We start from the raw sequence: 18,891 nt of genomic DNA on the forward strand, positions 1-18,891 counted from the left end.
CATTATAAATCGCAAAATGGCTGATTTTGCCTATATTAAATTTAAAAGTTGTTGCACTAATAATCCTAGTGTAAATAAGATTAGAAGGATAACACATGGTTGGGAAACAATTTTCAATTGTGTTTCTGATAAAGGACTCATTTCTAAAGTATATAAAGAACTGAATCAAATTTATAAGATTACAAATTATTGCCCATTTGATAAATGTCAGAGTTTTCAGATGAACAAGTTAAAGCAATTTTAAGTTATATGAAAATTTTTCCAAATAATTATTGATGAGAGAAATGCAAATTAAGACAGTTTGGAGGTACCACCTCACACCTATTAGATTGGGTATGATGAGAAAAAAGGAAAATGATCAGTATTGGAGGGGGGTGGGAAAATTGGAACACTGATGGGACAGTAGTGGTTGATGGAGTTGTGAACTGATTCAGTCATTCTAGAGAACAATCTGGAACCATCCCCAAAGGGCAATAAAACTGTATATACTCTTTGATCCAGCCATACCAACACTAGGTCCATATCCCAAAAAGATCATTTAAAAATGGAAAAAATCTCACTTGTTCTTAATAACAGAATTGGAAATTGAAGGGATGCTCATCAATTGAGGAATTGTTGAACAAGTAATGGATTATGAATATTATGGGGCACTATTGATCTGTAATAAATCATTTTATTTATTTTTTAAATTGACATTTTATTTTGTTTATCCAATTATATACAAATCAGTTTTCAATATTCATCCATTTGCAAGTTTATGAATTCCACTTTTTTCTACCAGCCTCCCTTCCCTTCCCCCTCCCCATGGCAGCAAACAACCTGGTCAAAGTTTTACATATGCAATCATATTTAGCATATTTCCTTATTTATCATGTTGTAAAAGAGGAATTAGAACTAAAGTAAAAGAAAAAAAACATAAGAAAGTAAAAGCATAGAAGAAATTTTTAAAAAGTGAAGATATATGCTTTGCTCTACATTCAGACTTCTTTTCACTAGAATGGTATTGCCCATAGCATGTCTCTCAGGATTGTCCTTGATCTCAGACTGCTGAGAGGAGTTGCATCCATCATAGTTAATCATCTCAAAATGTTGTTGTCAATGTGTCCAATATTCTCTTGTTTCTGCTCACTTCATTCAGCCTCAGTTCATGTAAGTCTTTTCATGCTTTTCTAAGGTCTGCCTACTCATCATTCCTTTCAGAGCAATAGTGTTCCATATTGTTCAAATAGCAAAACTTTCTTGGTCATTCTCCAATTAATGGGCATCTCCTCAATTTCTAACTCTTTGACACTACAAGTGGAACTGCTAAGTTTTTTCCCCCCATGTGGGTCTTTTCCTCTTTATTATGATCTCTTTGGAATTCTCTCTCATTTTTAATAGAATCTATCTTCTAGGTATGCAGTGACTATTCTTATAATGATTTTTCAAGGATAGGACATCAGGGTGATAGGTTGCTAATAGTTCTTTTTGTCTTCTTCATTGCCTTTACTTATTTGGCATGATGGTGGTGAAATACTCAGAAACTTTTCATTTCTTTTGGAATTCATTTCTTTTGGAAGCACCCCTAATTTGAAGGATCTTAATAATTGAGGCTTTCAGGAAATAGTTCAATGAAAAATCACAGCAGAGTCCATTCAATGCCACAAAATTATCATGAAAACAACAATAAAAATGAGAAAAAAAGGCACAAAAGTGTCTGAAATTCTCAAGGGAGGAAATGTGAACCCAAAGAAGAAGTCTATCATAATGAGATTTAAAGGAGATGGGATGCAAGGTTTACTGGCTCAAGTCTGGAGGAGTAGCTACTGGGAATGTCAAACCTGGCGGGAGGAAAAGGGGGAACTGCGGCATCTCCAACATTGAGGAAAAAATGAACTGGAAAGGCAATGGCAAGAACCACAGGGCCAGAAACTTCCCTTAACATCATAAAAGCACTGAAAGAATTTTTGAGAGAAATAGAATTAGGTAAATGTGAACAGAATCTTATTAAAAAGTTGGGAGGGTTAGGTTGGACTAAAATTAAGTAACTATTTTGTTGGCTTCTCATTCTGATACTGTCATGGATTCCTTGAAAGATTGTAATTGAGTCCTAATAACAGCTGAACAATCTATGAAAATGAGAAAACTAAGTCATTTAGAAACATGTTTAAAAATGAGTAGAAAATATAAACATACTTGATTGATGCAAAGCAGAGTGATTGTAGCGGATGGCATCCTGGCAGGAAGGAAGAGGAAAGCAAAACTACATCATTGTGAAATGGAGAAACATTCAAAGAAATACAAGGCAGACAAAAGTGACAGATTATGAGGACAGATCTAGGAGTAAAACATCTAAGAATTATTGTTGGTCCTTTAAGCTCCCTTCAAAGAAGGACATTTGGGGAGTTGGGTGGTGTAGTGCAGGAAGAGGGACCTGAGTTCACATACAGCCCCACATACTTGACAGACACTAGCTGTGGGAACCTAAGCAAGTCAAACAGTTAACCCCAAATCTCTCCCTCTACCCCCACACCCCCACAATAAGCTGTTCCAAGTGTGCCTTGTTTCTGTGGGATAGTCTCTTCCCAATACTTCCCATGGGATTATACCCAGAAGACTTCTGCTGCCAGGTAACCTCTAGGTCACACAACCAGAGGAATGAGTGGAATGATTACTAGTGACTCAGAGTGGAGAGCCTGGGTGGAAGTGCCCAGGCAAGGCTGCCATGCTTCTTGTCTTATGGGTTCTTTCTGTCTTTGGCTGCTGGCTTGATCAACATATCATGTGTTTCTCTCAGGATGGAGGAAAATGTTCAGTATTATTTTACTGGATAGATCTCTTTTTCTTAGAAATTTCTGCAAAATTTGGTATAACCACCACAAGAAGCCTCCCAGTTTCCATCTTGTACATTCTCCTATTCATTGATACCCCTTCCTAAATTAGTGATGGAATTTAAGTGTTTTAAAAATTAAATTATATTTGAATTATTTTAAATAAAACTTATTTGTTATCAATTTGTTTTTTCTCTTTCCCACCTTCCTTCTCTCCTTTCCCCCACCATAACCCCAATAAAAGTGAAAACCCAAACCCTTGTAATAGACATAAATCCAACAAAAAAACATTTCCCATATTAGAATGTCCTCTTTCTGAATATTTAGTCCATTATCTGAGGAAGGTAGTATTCTCTATCCTTGCTCCTCTAGCATCAAGGTTGATCATTGTGTAAATCAGAATTTGTAAGGTTTTCAAAATTGTTTATTTTTTCAATGTTTTTCTTGTACAAATTATTCTGCCCATTTCACTCGGCATCATTTCATTCGACATCATTTCACACAAGGCTTCTCTGGTTACTCCAAAAGCATTACTTTCATCATTATTTGTATAAAAATTTTTGTTTAGTCAGTCTAAAACTGATTCAGTTTCCAGCTGTTTTGCAATTACAAAAGTGTATTATAGGGGCAGCTAGGTGGTGCAATGAATAGAGCACCGACCCTGGAGTCAGGACCTTGAATTGAAATTGGAACTCAGACATTTACTAATTACCTAGCAGTGTGATCTGGGGCAAGTCACTTAACCCCATTGCCTGGCAAAAACCTAAAAAAAAGGTATTATAATTTAAAAATATGTATGTTTATATAATTTATATATATTATACACACATACATATATGTTAAACCCTTTTTTCTTTCTTTGATCTCTTTGTGATAGAGACTTAAAAGTGGTCCTGCTCTGTAAAAAGGAAAGTATAATAGAATAATTTCTGAAACTTAGTCCCAGACAGCCTCAATTTACAGCCTTACCCAAAGGGCACCATTGTATCTGTTTACCTGCAGCCCCTCAACATTTGACATTTTCTTTTTTGGACAATGAGCACATGGATCCTTCACACCCCTAATCCCTGGAAATGGCTCTAGAGACCAGCCTTTCCTGGTAATACTCGTCTCCTGGAAGTTGGTAGAGTTGGCTTCCCTAATCTCAAAGTAGGCTTCTGTATTGTGGCCCCTGTAGTCCTTGTCCTCAGCCAAATCCATTACTACCTCAGTTTTTCTTTTTAGGGAGCTGTTTTCTAGCTGTTTCCCCTCCCTGTTGGATATCCAGCATGGGCCTCACTCTGCCTCTGTCTTTCCCCGGCTGTCTGGCTCTTTCCTTCCTTCTTCTCTGGCTATCTCTGCCACCTTTGTTTTCTCCCTCACCATATGCTGGGCTCCGGTTCTCAGTGCTCCCTTTGGAGCTGCACCACCCTCTAGGAACCGGAGCCTAGTGTCTAGAATGGGTCCCTGCTTCCTCCAGTTAACATGCTCCCGGTTCCCCGCACCCGCAGGCAACAATTTCTTGAAACTCCTGTTAAGCAACAGGAAGCTGTAAGCTTGGGGTGCGGGATGCTTTGTCTTCCTCTCCTAGCTGAAGGAGTGGGCAGAGGAAACGGCCTCTTCACTTGCACATATGGATCCTGGTGTGGCTGCCTGGCCCGGGTCCAGGCTCCGGGAGCCCCGGTTCATCTCCGTGGGCTACACAGACGAAGTGGAGTCCATGCGCTTCGACAGCGGCAGCGCGAGAGCGAGGGCGGAGCCGCGGGCGCCGAGGATGGAGCGGGTGGTCCAGGTGGACCCCAAGTACTGGGAACACGGGGCGTAGATCGCGAGGACCCACGCACGGCTGTACCGAATGAACCTGGAGCCTACCACCAGAGCGAGGGCGGTGCGTGACGGGGGGTCTGCCGGGGGCGGGGAGGAGGCACGGGGCCAGGCGGTCCCAGGACCACCGTCTGCTCCCAGGGCGCACGAGGATGGCGGACAGAGGCCGAAGTGGCTCCTGCGGAGTCATCCCAGGTGGGGCGGGATACGGGGTCTGGCCAGGCCCGCGAGGTGCGAGGGGTGGCAAATCTGACCCACGCTGACCCGTGACGGGGAGTGGGGGGCAGGCGTCCACACTCTCCAGTTTTTGCACGGCTGCGAATTCTCCCCGACGGCCGCTTCCAGCGAGGGGCTGGACAATTCGCCTACGACGGGAGGGACTCCCTGGCCCTGGGCACCGAGACCTGGACCTGGCGGGTGCTGGCGCCCCAGGCGGAGATGGCCAAGCGCAAGTGGGAGGCGGCGAGCCAAGCAGACAGATGGAAAGTCTATCTAGGGCCACTGTGATCAGGGGGTTCACAAGTACCTGAAGGTCGGAAAGGAGGTGCTGACCAGGAGAGGTACTGCCTGCCCCACCTCCGTGTGTTCCCCAGTCCAGGCCCCCCTCAACCCTTCTCCTCTCCCCCTGAAGCCTCACCCCCAGATCCCGACCCCTAGGGACCCGTGGTGCCTCAGGGCCTGAAAGATGGACTATTTCCCCTCACCCCATGTGGCCTTGTGTCCCTAGAGGGGAGGGGAAAGGGAGAACCTGGCAATGCCTCTGACCTTTGCCCTCAGAACCTCCTTCTAGCCGAGGGACCTTCCACACTACCCAATGGGGAGGTGACCCTGACCTGCCGGGTTCGGGGCTTTTACCCCTCGGACATCTCTCTGACTAGGCTGAGGGATGAGGAGGAACAGCTCCGGGACAGAGTTCATTGAGACCAGGCCTGGGGGAGACGGAACCTTCCAGAAGTGGGCAGCTGTGTGGGTGTCCCTGGGCCAGGAGGGGAACTACACATGCCCAGTTCAACGTAAGGGCCTGCCTGAGTCCCTCATGCTGAAATGGGGTAAGACGTGTGTGGGGGGGCAGGGCTGGGAGAAGAGTAGAGGGACAGGGAGTGACTGAGGAGACCTGGGAAGGGCAGAGGACTCTCAGGCCATGGGGAGGGGCGCAGGGCCTTTTACTTTCCTGTTTTGGAGTCACCATCCTCATCTGCCTGGATCATCATAGGGTTCATAGCTGGGATCATCTTCCTCACTGTAGTCATTTGGGCAGTTAGGAGCCACAGAAGATAGTGCTAACCCTGGATGAGTTCAGATCCTACCTCAGACACCTGACATTTAGTAGCTGTGCGTCCCTGGACATGTCACTTAACCCTGACTGCCATGCAGTTGTACTGATCTGCTGTCTGGCCACTGGACTCAGATGGCTCTGGAGGAGAAAGTGAGGCTGGTGACTTAGTACAGCCCCCCCTCTCCAAATACAAGTCCTGTGCTTGTCATTACATCAACTCCCTGAGGTTTGGATCTTCTTGGAGAATGAAGAGCAAAAAAACCTCCCAAAACCCCATCATGTTGCATGGACCAGTCCAAACTTTCAAACAATTTTCTTTTTTTGGGGGGAAAGGAACCCAATAAACATTGCTTTGACCACACTTATGAGCTTTGACCCCCCCCCCCCATGTGGTCTGCAGACAAGACTACAAATATCCATCTCATCCTCTTCCTATTGAGGCCTGAGCCTGGGTAGGGAGTAGCAAAAGGCCAAGAGTCATTCCTGGGTAGCAGCTGAGGTGGGATGGGGGAGCACCCTCTAAGGCATCTTTCCTTGCGGGTGGGGAGGGGTGTTCTAGGAGGGAGAGGCATCCCCACAGACTGTTTCCCTAGGGTCCCTAGTGGCCTGGGGACTGATTGCAGGAAGTCAGTCAGGAGATATTTCTTTTTCTTTTTTTAAATTTTTAATTGTTTATTTTATCTTCATCTCATATTTTTAGAAAGTTTAGAAAGCATTAGAATTCTTTATAATTTCCATAATATATTAACACAATAAAACATATGTATGTATCACTTATAAATAATTAATCCTACATATATTGGGTTACATACTCAAAACACTAATAAATATTTTATAATATAATCTGTTTTTTATATAATAATTATATGTTTATATAGAAGTATATATTACTTAATATATAATATTATAATAATAAGTAACCAATGGCAGGCAATGCAGGCATTAAAGTAATGGATTCATAAAGCCAACCTTTGGACACTTTCAGTTTAGTTGGGTGGTTCTTGTCCTTCCTTATCAAAGAAGATCAAAATGGCATCACTCTGTTTGAGACAAATGACTGTGTGCCCTGTGACTAATCAGACCAATGCGAGCTCAGAATGCTCTACTACAGGGTGGGCACAAATAGTCCACCTGGATAGGTACTCTAAGCTTATGGATGCCATGATTCCTTCGAGCTGCTTCCACTCTGCCTTCCTCATATCCTTCCTCATGGATATTTGCAGTCCTGTCTGCAGACCACATGGGGGGTCAAAGGTCATAAGTGTGGTCAAAGCAATGTTTATTGGGTCCCTTTCCTAGAAAAGAAAGAAAATTAGCCCCGATTCCTTCCTCTCTGATGAGGGCATGCCATGCTGGGCAATCCTGGCAAATGTCTCCCATGTTGGAGAGTCAAGTCTAAAATCTTCAATGAGACCTTCAGGGTATCTTAGGATCACTTCTTCTGACCCCCTTGTGAATACTTGCCCTGCATGAGCTCTCCATAAAACAATTTTTTTTGGCAAGTGTACATCTGACATTCTAACAATATGTCCAGTGCATCATAGTTGCATTCTCTGTAATAATGTCTGAATGCTTGGCAGTTTAGCTCAAGAAAGCATCTGGTGTCTTCTCCTGCCAGGTGATCTTCAGAATCTTCCTGAGACAATTTAAATGGAAGCAATTCAGTTTTCTGACATGACTGGTAGGCTGTCCAGGTTTCACAGGCATAGAGCAATGAAGTCAATGCAATGGCTCTGCAGACTTACAGTTTGGTGGTCAGTCTAATACCTCTTTGCTCCCACACTTTGTTTCAGAGCCTCCCAAATACTGAGCTACTTCTGGCAATGTGAGTGTCAACTTCATTGTCTCTGTGTACCTCCTTGGAATGGATACTGCCAAGGTAAGTGAACTTGTCCAGAGTATTCAGAATTTCTCCATTTGCTCTAATTAATGATTCCACATCTGGATGGTGTGGTGCTGGCTGATGGAGCACCTGGGTTTTCTTGGTATTAATAGTGAGACCAAAATGAGCACAAGCAGCAGAGAACTTTGTTGCATTGAATGCACAATCATCTGCAAATAGAAAATCATGCATCAAACCTCCTTCCACTCTCGTCTTGGCTTACAGCCTTTTCAGATGGAAGAATTTGCCATCAGTGCAGTAGGTGACCTTGAGTCCATGTTGATTCTCAGTCAAGGAGTTTGATAATGTGACTGAAAACATCACGCTAAAAAGTATGGGAGCAAGGACACATCCTCGTTTTATTCCATTGGTGACTGGGAAATCTTGAGAGCAGAGTCCACCATCCAGAACCCCAGCATACATGCCATCATAAAATTGATGTACAATATTGAGGAACTTCTCTGTGCAACCAAATTTGGACATCATTTTCCCTAAACCCCTTGTGATTGATAGTATCAAAGACTTTGGTCAGATTTACAAAAGTTGTCTACAGACCTCTGTTCTGTTCCTGACATTTTTCCTGGAGTTTGGTGGGAAGTAAACACCATATTGACTGTTTCTCAACCCTTTCTGAAGCCATACTGGCTTTCAGAGAGGTGACCATCTTCCAGGGGAAGGATCGGCCCATTGAGAAGGACTCTAGCAAGAATCTTAACAACAATAAATAAAAGAGAAATTTCCCTGTGATTGTCGCAGGACAATCTATTCCTTTTACCTTTATAGAGATGGAAGATAGGGGCATTCTTGAATTCTTGGAGTATAACTTCTTTATGCCATATAACCTGGAAAATTTCAGTCAGTTTTTGGATGAGCAATGGATCTCCCACCTTGTAGATCTCAGCTGGAATAGAATCAGCACCAGGTGCTTTGCCACTTGAAAGGAGTCTAATGGTATTCAAAACCTCTCTTCAATTGGAACCTCAGCTAGATTGACTTCAACTTGTGGTAAGCAGTCGATGGCTTCTGCATTGATCGATGATGGTCTGTTAAGAACACTATGCAATTGTTCAGCCCATCTCTCTAGGAACAAGTCCCTCTCTTTAATCAATGTAAATCCATCAGCACTGAGTAGTTGAGATGCACCATATGTCTTTGGTCAATAAATAAATGTTGGATTTAAAACACAACCCGACTACTGCCTTTGTGAGAGATTCTTGAGATTTCATAGCTCTTTAGCTATGATTTTCCTGGTGTGGATCCTTTCACCCCCCCACCCCAAAGTTTTTCCCCTGTGTTGTCCCCTTTCTCCCCATACTGGGATGACACCCAGATCTTGGTAGATGACTTTGTGAGCTATCATGACCAAAACCAAGTATCATCTGCTGAATTTTATACATGGGCAAGGCAAAATCACAGGAAACTAGTGGAATCTGTAGGGGTCTTGAAGGGCAAACCAGTCATCTGACTTGGAGACTGTGCCTCCACTATCATGACCAAGAGTGTCTCAATACCATATGTCTTGTTCATTCATCTGGTCATTGATTAATTTTTTTCCAATGCAACAGAAGACTTCTTTCAGCTACTGCTTGGAAACGAATCTGAAACTGCTGAGCTGTTAGGATGAGAGGATCCAGGATGTGTCTTCACTTTCAGGCAATGTATATTGGTTCTCAGGAGGATTTCAGCTTCTTGGAAATGTCTGCAGGGGTTCTATTGTCCATTTACTTGCTATTCCATTACTGTGGAATAACAAAATGAGAGCATGGCCTTCATTTATTCATCACTTCTTACAATAATTTGGTCACATCCTTGTTGGGAGCCAGGGTCTCTAAGCTGTTTGACACAGTCGCAGCAAGAAGACTCAGGGCAGTCACACCGCCTGATGGAACAACATATCCTTCTTCAATACATATAGGGATTTCATGCATACCAATATTTCTAGGTTTATTATTGATTACAATATTTACTCACCCTAATACTAGAATGACTATAAAGGATTTCAGAGAAATTCCTTGAATAAAACAGATTGTAAACTCTGTCTAAATTTAACAGGACTCCTCTCCCTGAGGCATACAAAGGGCTTCAACATTATGAAATCTCTGGAAAACCCAACACTGGGAATTCCAAGGAGATGCCGGAATATATACAGGGAAAACAGATACAAGATGGGTCAGATAGAATGAAATTAATAGTCTTCCCCCACCTTTACCATACACAGGGATATATGAAAAAGATGGTGAGAAAATAGTTAGTACAGGTGACCAATCTGTGAACTCCAGCAGCCTTAGTTTCATGGGAAAGAACAAAAAAGTCACAGAAACCGTGGTTTCTACCGACTAGGCCAGAAAGAAAAATTGGTTATTGTCAGAGTTAACGGATGGGTGGACAAGCATAAAGACCCTCACTACAGACGGTTAAGGAAGTGTATGGAAAAACGTTACCTACACAGAAAATATAAAAAACTTTCCATAAAAAGAATTGCTTAATTAATAACCCTAAATGAATTAGCCATTATACAATGCAGCAATAAATATGGTAACAGACAGGTTAAAGGTCATCATGGTCTGAGTAGGGATAAGAAATCAATTAACTATATGATTATCACTTAAACTTGTAATCACATGATTAAAACTTGTAACCATATGAACTATATGATTGATGATGAAAATTGCACACTCTTGTAACCAAGGAAATGATCTCAGCTTGCTTGCTTGAAACATACATGATTCTGAGACTATAAAAACAAATCCAAGCAGCTGACAGTCAGTCAACCTGCTCCTGCCTTTACCCACTTGTTGACTCAGCTCATTTCACCGACTCTCTCCCTCCTGTCAGGTTCCAAGCACCCCTCGGAGGCTGGACCCCAGCACATCCTCATCTTCATATTCAAATACTGTAGTTGTTGCATCAGGCAAAACCTGGCCTATCAATCACATCTAGCACATTCCAAAAAAGCAACTGGGGCCCAGAGCGAACTGTCCAGTCCACAGCTCCACCATCTGGGGTCTTGATTCAAATCACCAGCACTTGGTTCTCCATGGTTCTCCATGGTGTGAGAAGGGCCAAGGGCCAGCCACAGCACTGCTGACCACTGGGCTCACATCCTTGGGGTTGGGGGTGGAAGAGAGGACCCCCTTGGGAGCATGACTATGGACTGTAGAGCCAGGACATGAATGGGGGTGGAGGAGTGGGAGGGAGAAGGATGGAGGTGGGCAGTGGAAGGAGGGGAAGAAAGGAAGAAGAAAAGAGAGGTAATGACAGTGGGAGGTTAGGAGGATGAAGGAAGGTGTTGAGAGAAGGGTGGAGGAGGAGATGGGGGAGGGCAGGAGGTTAGGTTGCCGTCTACCTTAAACCTTTTTGTAAGTGACTGGGACAGGTGGGGCTATAAGGCACAGGGAGAGAAGAGATGCTGGCTGTTGCCTGTGTTGGGGGGGGTTGGGTGAGGTCAGTCTGAGCCCCTGCAGAAGGAGCCTGGGATTCAGCCTAGTATGGGGAGAAGGGCACAACTCAGGGGAAGTGCTTTTGGTGCCACTTGACGAAGAGGAAACCCAAAGGAGACTAGAAAGAGCAAGCCAAGCTGCTCCTCCCTCCCAGCCCAGGGCAGGGCTCTTGTTGGGCTGAGGCTATAGTGGACTCTGAGCTTGGAGCTTTCCCAGGCAATGGCAGTAGTGGAGGCAGCTGGCCTAGGTCAAGGACAAGGAAGAAGAGGAGGAGGAGGAAAAACTCAGTAAACATTTTTCTTAAGCACCTACTATGTGGCAGGGACTATATTAAATAGTAGTGATAGAAATAGAAATAAAAACAGAGAGTTCATCCCCTCAAATGGTTTACAGTCTAATGGGAGAAGATAGCATGCAAAAGAAAGCTGAATGCAAAAGAGTGTGTATGGAAGGAAAGGGCAGAGGGGAGAGTGCTCAGTGAGGGGCAGGGTGGAGAGGTCCAAAAACAGGGGAGCTGGTAGTCAATGGAGAGAAGATAGACTGAGCCCCTTAATCAGGAGAGAAGATAGACTGAGCCCCTTAATCAGAGCCTCTGGAGCTGATGACCCTGCTCTCCAGACAGAGGGTCTAGGCAGAGGGACAGAGGTTCCTGAGAAGGTGGAAGGACTGGGGCTGAGTCAGTCTGGCAGAAAATTGGGATTTCCTGATAAGTTTTCTGAGGAAGGAAGAAGGCTTCCTGGAGAGTCCAGAAAAGTTTAATAGCAGTATGGTTGGGAGGAAATGGGCAGAAGATTCTGCTGAGACCTCTCATGAAGTAGAGGCCCAGAAACCTCGTCCCTGCCCTGCCATCTCAGGCCTCCTCCTACAGTCTTTTCAGAGACCCAGGCCTGAGAGGGGGAAGGTCCAGTCCTCCAGCTTAGAAATCTGTATCTAGGTCTGTGAAATTGCTTTAAAAGATATTTTGATTGGCTTCATTTTTAATAAGCTAAAATTGGTTCTAGTGGAGTGGACATTTCAGAAAGAACTAGTATGTCTATACTGCCAGAGCTACCAAGTTTATAGGGGAGCTCACTTTGACATAACCCAGATAGGAACAGTTTGTCAGTCTCTGTCAGGGCCCTTTCCTGAGTAGTAAAGGCACATTCTTCAGATATCTCTGACAAAATGATCAGAACAGGCTGGGAACTGCCTGGCATGACCCACTCTCACTCTTTATCCTCATCTCTGAGTGTGGTCCCAGAGTCCATATGGGGTGTGAAGGGAGGTCCTGCCTTTGAGGAGGCCCCCATCTAGTAGGGGAGACAGTAAAGAAACACCTAGAGACATAGCCAAAGACACACACGCAGAGGTATGCACACACACACACACACACACACACACACACACACACACACAGACACTCACAGACACACACACACATTCCTCATGACCTAACTTAGAGAATTTGTGGTTTTCCATTTTGTTCAGATTCTTCTTTTCCAACATGACTACTATGGTGACATGCTTGATATGCTTATATCATGTATGATCATACTTGATCATACTTGTATCCCAACATATCAGATTGATTGGCTGGGGGAGGGAGAAAAATGTGAAGCTCACACTCACCAAAAATGAATGCTGAAAATGAACTTTATATGTAATTGCAAAAAAAATGAAATATATAAAAAACCCCTCAGAACTTTGACAAAGGTATTCATAGAGGTCCAAAAGATTGTATTTCTCAACTTGGGACACTATTTGAAGGCCAGAAGGCAGAATTCTGGATGGTCAAGCTTGGATTGGCCTTGCCCCAGCTGATTCTAAGGCCTTTCCCCTTTCTTGGGGATTGGAATGGGGGAAGGAGACAGGGGAAAATGTTACTAGGAAAAGAGGTCAGTAGTCACCTCCCTCTATGGGTTAGGACTGGAGGGGGAGTCTCCAGGAACAGCAGGGAATGGAGAGACAGAAATGGAGGACTGACCAAGGGGCTTCCCAGGAGTTTCACAGAGTGATTAGAAACATTAACTGTCTCTAAGTCTTATTTTATATTAAAAAAATGATTCCTCAGCCTCCAACTAACAGCTATAAATCTGAATTCTGTCCCTGTCAATCTGCTCTGTCAAGACTTGTTTCCTACATCTGAATGTTGACTTGACCTGGGTCAATCCTGCCTGGTCAGCTTGGTAATCGCACCAATAAATTCCTTTTTCTGTGTCAACCAATTGCAAGATAAGAGACATCTTGGGTGAGGAGAGAGCAATCCCCTCAGTGAGATTCTTATCAATAGAAATTTGAAGCAAATATTATAACTTATGAGAGGATCATAATGTAGAACTATGTCATCTATATAAAATCTCATCAGGACAATTTTGGACTATCTGCACTCGAGATTACCATCTGTATTCAGAGAAAGAGCTGTGGAGTTTGAACAAAGACCAAGGACTATTACCTTTAATTTAGAAAAAAAAATCTTGTTGTCTGATCTTGCTATCTTCTATACTTTACATTTCTTCCTTAAGGATATGATTTCTCTCTCAACACATTCAATTTGCATTAAAATATGCCATGGAAACAATGTAAAGACTGCAAATTGCCTTCTGTGGGGTGGGGTGGTGGGAGGGAAGTAAGATTAGGGGGAAATTGTAAAACTCAAAATAAATAAAATCTTTAAAAAATTAATTTTTGCTTTGGAATCCTCATTTTATGGAAGTTGATTCCATTGGATGAAATAGAATCCATCAAATGGGGGAATGAATAAATAAATAAGATAAAGTGAAAAACAAAACTAGTTCAATTCTCTAAAATTTCCATTTGTAAATGAAGTGTGACAATTTGCAAATCAAAGAGGTTCCAAGATATGGGCTTTGACCTGTTAAAATTTTTTGTGTTGAGATATATCTTTTATGAGAAAGATATCTACAACTAACCTGAATGTACCTGGAAACGCCTGGTCATTGACAGACTCCAGAGATACAGAAGGACATCAGATGACTCCAGAAGATGAAATGAATCAGAAGTTTATGTTATTGTTTACTTTTTCCCCTTTTGCCTTTATTTATTTGGGTTATTTAATCAAAAGGGACTGTCCCCTTTTAATCTCTTTAAATTTCCCCTTGATTCTCTAAATGCATCATCTATCCTTATGCCCCTCTCCCTTATAGTTCACATGTTTGTTGTTGGTCCATTCTTCTAGGGATCCTAGGGTTACAAGAAATGCTATCTTTCCCTCTAATATAGATCTGATCTTTTTTCTACACTTCTTTAGGTGATCTATAGCTGATGTCAGAATGTCAGCTGTGATCAGAATGGGAGAGTTAAGCATAATCATTTTTCAAAACGATAATCCTAGTAACAAAATTAATTTCCTCAGAAAATACTCAGTCTTCAGGTATCAGTTATTGAGAAACTAAGATGCCTAGATTTCTCTCCCTATGTTAGTTACAAACTCAGGAAGACAATGACCAGGGTCCTGGGAGGCCTGTCCTGCCAGGAAGAGACAACAGGAGTTCAGATGGTATTGTTCAAGGATGATAGTGTTTGAGGAGCCCCTTGGTTTAAAGAGCAATTAATTAATTATTAAGATGTGCTTATACTGGGCAACTTTCATGATCAGTCAACAAAAGGAAGTCATTAGTTTGCCCTATTCTCTATTTCCATATAAAAAGCAACTCTTTCACAGATGAAGGTATAGTCAACTCTCCTAATGGCCCCCTCCACCTAGAGGTTTAGAGGTATGATTTAAGTGAATAAAAATGTAAATGTCTAACCTATATTTTCTGTCATTTCATTTCATTTTTTATTTCATTAGGATTTTTCCAAGGCAATGGGGTTAAGTGGCTTGCCCAAGGCCACACAGCTAGGTAATGATTAAGTGTGTGAATCTGGATTTGAGCTCAGGTCCTCCTGACTCCAGGGCCAGTGCTCTATCCACTTCGCACCCAGCTGCCCCCAGGAGTGTTTTTCAATGGCAAAGTAAATATGGCCTTTTGAGGTCAGGTGTCCCCTAAACACGTCCTTGTATCTTGCTTAAAGTTCCCTCAAACCTCTTAAGTTCAAAGCGTCACTAACCACATCCTTGCACCTGTGAAAATTTTTTATTTCCTCCATCTTATTTAAGGATCCTTGATTATTAAAAAAAAGAAGAAAATGCAAAATAACAAAATTAAATTAAAGTCCCAAATCCCTCCAAGCTAGTGCCCACTCCAGCCTAACCCACAGTGGTTCAGTGTCCAGCCTGCCTCTAACCTTCAGGGCTAGTGCTCTTCCCTAACCACCTTGGCAGTAAAGTTAGTCAAATCTAAAATTGTAACAGAAAATATGGATTGGGTGTTTTTAAGATTTATTCTCTAAGACCAACCCTTGGACAGGAAAAGAGTTACCTTTTTATTTTTTATAGAAATAGAGAATTGAGAAAATTATTAACTTCCTTTTGTGGCCTGATGAGTATTAAGTTGCCCAAACTGCTCCTGTAGGACTATCATCCTTGTACAAAACTATCTGATCTCCTGTTATCTCTTCCTAGCAGGCCAGGGCCCCCAGAATCCTGATCATTATCCTCCTGAATTTGTAGTTAACAAGGGAAGAAGGTACCTAGGAGTCTTAATTCCTTACCAAGTTTGGCAAGGTGACTGATCTGAAGGTTGAATAGTCTCTACTGAAATCAATCTTTACCAGGATTTTAGTTCTGAGAATCTTATACTTCAACAAGTTTTCCTTGACTGACAGACAGTCTGAGTCTGTGAACTCCTTTCCCAAGGTGCCTCTGCCCCAGACCTCCATCAATAAGACCACTGGTCCTACCTGTTGTATGTGAAAGTTGAGAAATTTGCCCTCCTTCCTTCCTAAGACCTGTGAAACTGGAAACTGCTTGGTAAGCTTGTCTGCTGAACCACTGGCTCCTGGGGATCTGAGGTGGGTTGTTACTATTCTATTTCCTCCCTGGACTCCCATCTGACTGCCCCATCTTACGCCCATCTACCTCATGAAGGTTAGTCTAACATTTTATCACCCCTTGCCCAGTGACCTGCAGGATGGAGAAGTCCCAAAACAGGGGAGCAGGTGGTCATTGGAGAGAAGATGGAATGAATCCTTTAAAGAGAGGCTCTGGAGCTGATGACCCTGCTGTCCAGCCAGAGGGTCCAGTCAGGAGGACAGAGGGTCCTGAGAAGATGGGAGGACTAGGGTTGAGTCAGTCTTACAGGATTATAAGCTTTCTGAATGACAAGATTTCTGGGGAAGGACAGAGAAGTCCAGTAGCAGTGTAGTTGGGAGGAAATGGGGAGAAGCCTCTGCTGAGGCCTCTCATGAAGTAGAGGCCCAGAGACCTGCCCCTGCCCTGCCATCCCAGGCCTCCTCCTGCCGCCTTTTCAGAGACCCAGGAAGGAGAGGTGAGGGCCCAGGTCCTCCAGCTCAGGAGCTTAGAACCAGGATTTGGGAACTTGTCTTCAAAAATAATTTGATTGAATCTGTTATTAATAGGTTCAAATTGGTCCTAGTGGAGTGGAGGTTTCAGATAGAACTAAGGTGTGTAGACTGCCAGAGCTACCAACATCATCGAGGAGCTCCCTCTGACACAATCCAGGTATGGACAGAGTTTGTCAAATTGTCCAAGTCTCGGTCCCTTCCTAAGCGGCAATGGCTCTGATAAAATGATGGGAGCTTGTGGGGAACTGTCTGGCCTGGCCCACTCTCACTCTTCATCCTCATCTCTGAGTGTGGTCCCAGAGTCCATATGGGGTGTGAAGGGAGGTCCTGCCTTTGAGGAGGCCACCATCTAGTAGGGGAGACAGTACATGAACACACAGAGACACAGAAACAGAGTCATATTCACAGACACACACACACAGAGGTACACACACTGTTTTTGTACTTCATTTTTCAAAGAAGACCATGATATCAGTTAGGTGATACCATGACAAGTATAAGAATTGGATTTAGGTGAGGGGGGACTGTGCTAAGTCCCCAGTCTCACTTTCTTCTCCAGAACCAGTGGTCAGATATGAATCAGGAGATGGCCTTGAATCTGAGGCAATCAGGGTTAAGTGACTTGCCCAAGGTCACACAACTGGTACGAGTCAGAAGTTTGATTTGAATTCCCATCCACCTAATTCCTAGACCAGTGCTCTATCCACTGGGCATCACACACACACACACACACACACACACACACACACACACACACACACGCACGCACTCACAGACAGATACATACACACACTCCTCATGTCCAAGTTTAGAAAATTTGTGGTTCTCCCCTTTGTTCTGATTCTTCTTTCCCAATATGACTAATATTTTGATATGCTTGGCATGATAATATGTATATAGTTACCACTCATTTTGATTTAATTGGGTGTGGGAGGGAGGGAGAAAAACACATAACTCAATTCTCATCAGAAATGAATGTTTAAACTAACTTTACATGTAATTGGAAAAAAAGAAAAAAGAAAAATTCTTTCAGGACTCTGACAAAAGGTGATCCCAAAGGTTGATCTGATTCCATTTGTCAACCTGGAGCCAGAATTTCAAGGCCAGAAGACAGAATTCTGGGTAGTCCAGCTTGGATTGGCTTCTTGGCCTTCTTCCTTCTCTTGGAGGTGGGGGGGGGGGAGTCATGGGTAGGTGCTGCTGCCAGGAAAAGCAGCCTAGCATCCCCCTACTCCCTTAGGGTAGGACTGGAGGGAGAGTCTCCTGGGACAGCAGGTAATGGAGAGACAGCAAGGGAGGAGACTCACCAAGGGGCTCTCAGGAGGTTCACAGAGTGATTTGAAACATTAAATCATAAGGTCCTGGGACCCACATTGTTCATTTTGGATAGTGCCAGGAGACATAGTAGGCAGCTGTTCATTGACTGACAGCTAGGGAGTAGAAGATATGTAAGTGAGAGGCCTGCTCATTTTCCAGGAGAATTTGAAACGTAACCTGAAGGGTTAGACCTTGGCTGAAGGGTGGTCCCTTCCCCCAATGGATCCATAAAACATCAGGTACAAGGAAAGAAAGTGGATGGAGGAGAAAGGGAGTCCCACCTGGACATCTGATCAGTAACATGCATCAAGTCTGTTAGTGAGTCATTCTTTGGGATCACAATAAGAAAGGAAGAGAGATCTGGGAAAGGCATGAGATGAAGACAATGAGACGTCAAGCTACAAAGTAGTAGGAAAATATGAAAATTTACAGGCATTAACACTGAGGGTAACCAGGGAGTTATAGAGACTAGGGGCAGATAGCCAGTGACTGGGGCGAACAAGAACATTCTCCTATGGCTGGAGAAGCTAGGTGATACAGTGGATGGATGGAGCACTGGCCTTGTACTCAGGGGAAAGGGGTTCTAATCCAGCCTCAGACACTTGACAGGCATTTACCTGAGCTAAGATATGTACTTTGACACTATTTTACAAAGTCTTGTTCTTTCTCAGTTTTTAATAGAATCTGTCCTCTAGGTGTGTAAAGACCATTCTCATAATGACTTGGCAAAGATGGGACAAGAGGTGGATGGGCTTCTGATGGTTACTTTTGTCTTCTCCATTGCCTTTATTTATTTGGCATGGGGGTGGTAAAAAGATTCAGATCTTTTCCATTCTCTTGGAATAGTCCTCAGTTTGAGGGATCTTAATAATTGAGGCTTCCAAGGATCTGCCTTGATGAGAAGTCACAAAGCTATCATTAAACAGCAATAAAAATGATGAAAGAAGAGTAAGTGTG

The 18,891-nt window shown here is 43.3% G+C and overlaps 2 pseudogenes; one reads left to right on the forward strand and one right to left on the reverse strand.

Annotated features, from left to right (window-relative positions):
• The first annotated feature begins 4,422 nt into the window (after positions 1–4,422).
• Positions 4,423–8,499, forward strand: LOC141510083 (saoe class I histocompatibility antigen, A alpha chain-like; annotated as a pseudogene).
• Positions 8,500–9,191: 692 nt separating this feature from the next.
• LOC141510089 (dual specificity mitogen-activated protein kinase kinase 5 pseudogene) lies at positions 9,192–14,148 on the reverse strand (annotated as a pseudogene).
• Positions 14,149–18,891: the final 4,743 nt, after the last annotated feature.

This window comes from Macrotis lagotis, chromosome 1 (genome assembly GCF_037893015.1).
Source record: "Macrotis lagotis isolate mMagLag1 chromosome 1, bilby.v1.9.chrom.fasta, whole genome shotgun sequence".
In the NCBI taxonomy this organism is placed as follows: Eukaryota; Metazoa; Chordata; class Mammalia; order Peramelemorphia; family Peramelidae; genus Macrotis; species Macrotis lagotis.